Source organism: Nannospalax galili, unplaced genomic scaffold (genome assembly GCF_000622305.1).
Source record: "Nannospalax galili isolate Female #2095 unplaced genomic scaffold, S.galili_v1.0 scaffold752, whole genome shotgun sequence".
Classification (NCBI taxonomy): domain Eukaryota; kingdom Metazoa; phylum Chordata; class Mammalia; order Rodentia; family Spalacidae; genus Nannospalax; species Nannospalax galili.
The window spans coordinates 194,935-198,638 of record NW_008333404.1 but is presented as its reverse complement, the minus strand read 5'-3'; the positions used below and the strand labels follow the sequence as shown (position 1 = coordinate 198,638).

The 3,704-nt window shown below is 41.4% G+C and overlaps 1 pseudogene; it reads right to left on the bottom strand.

Annotated features, from left to right (window-relative positions):
* Positions 1 to 2,160: 2,160 nt before the first annotated feature.
* Positions 2,161 to 3,457, bottom strand: LOC103730044 (annotated as a pseudogene).
* Positions 3,458 to 3,704: the final 247 nt, after the last annotated feature.

Below are 3,704 nucleotides of genomic sequence, written 5' to 3'. Positions count from 1 at the left end.
ACTTAACATTTGCCATTATCTTTCATTGCCAGAAAAGTTTTCATGGGTTCCAGGGCAATATCTTGAACTAGAAATATATGTGCAGTGTGTATGTTGCACCATATGGAACACACACACACACACACACACACACACACACACACACATCCAATAGGAAGGAGAAAGTGTAACCAAAAAAAAATACACTTGGGCAAAAACTACTGACAGTAAAACCACGTATTTAAAAGTAGTTTAGATAAAAGCTTCAAAACCCCAAAGCAATTTCTAGCAAGAACTTCAAGTACTACACATCAGAAAGTGTAAAACTGTTCCAAACAAACAAAAGCCCTTATGCCTTCCAAAATGGAAACTACAAAAATCTGTGTCCACAAAATATATGCAATAGTGCAAGACATTTCCTTAAACATGGAAGACCTCATTCAAACTTTACCCATGTTGCCCAGTTGACAGAAAACAAAATAGTCTCCTAACTAGCAAACGGTCACATAATTCAGAACCCATTTGCTACTGTGTCAAGTGCATATTTTATTTCTACTAAGACAGAATGGAGAAGTCTTCCATGTTAACAAGCAGCTTTAAGTGGTTACTTGTTTAGTCCACTTCTTGCCAGAAACATCAGGACCTGGTATGTGCTGATTGCTCCAAGCATAAAACTGGATATAACCTTTGCCATGCTTATGGTTTACTGGAACTTGCTATAAAGACAAACAATAATCCAGAAGCTACAAATTTTGCTCACAGAATTGTTTAAGGATTCATGTAAAATAAAAAGGTGTCATCCCAGACTTAAATTCAGGAGCCATCCGGGTGCTAACATCAGTTCAAGAATTGTGCAAAATGAGTGACAGTTCCCTGCCCTCCCCCTACAGAAAATGTGAACACTTAAGAGCTGCTGGTCTCTCTGAAAATTGCAGTATCCTCTCTTTAGGTCTACTTGCCATTTTTGACTGCTTTTAATATGTCACTAAAACGTACATCAAGTTGTTTGAGTTTTCCAAGCATTAAAGAGATACATTTTACCTTTCACATTGGAACTAAGTCAACTTACTCAAGTAAGCGGTTTCCTCCTTTCCTCTCCCTCTAAACACATAAGACCCCCTCCCATACAGAACAAAGTTGTTAACTAAAGAACAAGATAAGTGTCCATAGTAATGATTTTAAAGATACTGCAATTTTTCCACAGATTTCTTTCAACATTTTGCAGCTGCTTGGCTTTGCAGTACAGCCAATTCATAAACTATACAAGATTACCAGCAAGACTGGAATGATGTATTAATAGAAGGCACCATCATGCTTATTACATTACCAGGAAACAAAAATACAGGAAAGACATTTTTCACTGTACACAGCTTAAAGAAAGGAAAAGGGGAGGAGGGGTGTGTTGAGCAGCCAGCCATAGCTTTGCTGAAGAGGGGCAGGTAGAAAACTCTTAACATATGGAGCTACTGAATCTGGTCTAATATTCAAGACCATAACATTTGAAGTTCTGATTTTTGTTATTTCATCCATAACTAAATGACTTCCTTCTGGAATACATTTGCAGTCTTGTTAAGGTTTATGTGTGCACATGCTGGTCACAGCGAGCAGATAAAATGCCCTCATCATTTCACAAACTGTTCTTTACTGGAAAGATGATGAAAGATTTTTTGCCCTGTTGCCTCCCGTTGCAGATGCCAATGTTAATGAGTTCAGAGTACCCAATAGTGCATATTTTGATGAGTACATGACAAGTTTGTTGGTCTGTATATTTTGGGGGGAGCGGGGAAGCCAAGAAAACAGGCAAGATTCTCCAATTGCACAAATTGCACTATTTGTGTTTCCAACATTAATAGCAGAAACAGCTAACACAAACAAGATATGCAGCAGAGGATTTTTTTTTTCACTCAAAGGACCTGAATTCAGTAGGCATGTCCTTTTAAAGTTCGTTTTGTTGTAGACAGTTTATCAGCCCAGGCAGAATCATACCACTAGCTCCACAGTGAAAGTTACAAAAACCCACATAAGGGGGATTGTTCCCTGTTTGTGTCTTGCTCTTGATGCTGTTAATAAGAATCTCTGTATATTGGTAGAACAAAAAAAAAAAAAAAAAAAAAAAAAATTAACAAGAACGCGAACACGATGAGTTATGTGCCACTGCCAAGACTTTGCCAAAGGTGGGCTTCAGCGACGCTGTCCTGTGAAGCGGCCTTCCATTTGCCGGGAGCCTCTTCCAGAGCCCAGTTTCTGTGCCACGCCACCTTTTGGGGGAGGTGCTCTTCCATCACGATCACGCATCATTCCACCACCCACTATTCCACGTGGACCACCAGGACCGCGGTCATGACGCCTAATGTCCGTGCGATCGTCACCGCCACCTCTGGTCTCTCGTTCTCTTGCAGCTCTTGCTTTTTTCTCTTTCGCATTTAAACGTACTTCTCCGAGAAACATAATTGGTTTTGCAATTAAGATTCTCTGAACTGGTTCAGGGTCATCAAAAACCACAAAACCAAAATTTGGAAGCTTTCCTCCAACACCTTTGGTATCGATGCGAAGTTCCACAACGTTTCCAAAACCTTTGAAGAATTCCTTCAGTTCATTTTCATCAATATCTGAATTATTCTATGGTGATCTGAGTCATTCTGTTTCATATCTCCTCTGCCTGGTCTTGGCCCTCGAGGAGGGAAACCAGGTCTTTCTCGAGGTCGTTGTTCACGAACACGTGGTGGTTGAGACTGAACTGGTTTAGCTTCAACTCTTGGCTTTGGTGGTTCTTGGGGCAAAGAAAGGTTCAGCAGGAGGAGGAGGAGTAGACGTCTCCGAGTCTTCTAAGTTTCTCTCTTCCTCTTGTGGCTTCAGTTCTTCAGTCTTCGTTTCAGATTCTGGTTCTGGTTCGGGCTCATGAGAGGATTCTTCTAAAGCTTCCTCTATGCCGTTAGTCCAGGGTTGGCTTCGTAGTAAGCACTGGTAGCATTTTCTCGCACAGGTTCAGGAGGTGGCTGCCTTTCTTCTTGCTCCCCTTCTACTTCATCTTCTGATTCTTCATCAAGTTCTGGTTCAGAATCACCAAATACTTCATCTTCATAACGAAACATATCATTGTGAGCATAAAATTTATTTGGAACAGATCCTTCAAGAGCCAGAACAAAGGTCTGCATGAACTGCCTCTCTGGCTGTCCACTGTTAAACAGCAAACCCATAACCTGTACATCTACTCCATCACTCAAGGTTGCATGAGCGTCCACATGACGTATTTTGCTATGACATTCACTGAAGCTCAAAGGTAACACTTTGTGGTGTGTATCATTTTAGCCATAAACAGCTTCCTGGGCTTTCCACCAGCGTCTACTCCACCATGAACACAGGAAGAATTTCTCCCATAAAACCTGTGTGAATACTCAGGAGCTTTATTCAGCAAAGTCTAATATTGCCTCACAAACTCCCGCTCCGGAAGCAGCGGACGGGACTTCTCCATAACCATTTTTTTGCTGCACAATGTCAAATGCTCCAACCAACAGCAAGAAGGTCAGGAGTCGCGGAGGGTTGGCCGTTTCTTCTGTGCTTGCCGCCTCCTCCCTCCCATGAATGTGAAGCCTCCGAAGCTAGAGGGCCAGGAGCTCTTTCCCGATACTACCACCTCTTCCCGAGACTTAGGATTTTTTAAAAATATTATTTTTATTTTATGTGTTTGAGTGTTTTGCTTTCCTATATGTAAGTGCACCCATGTT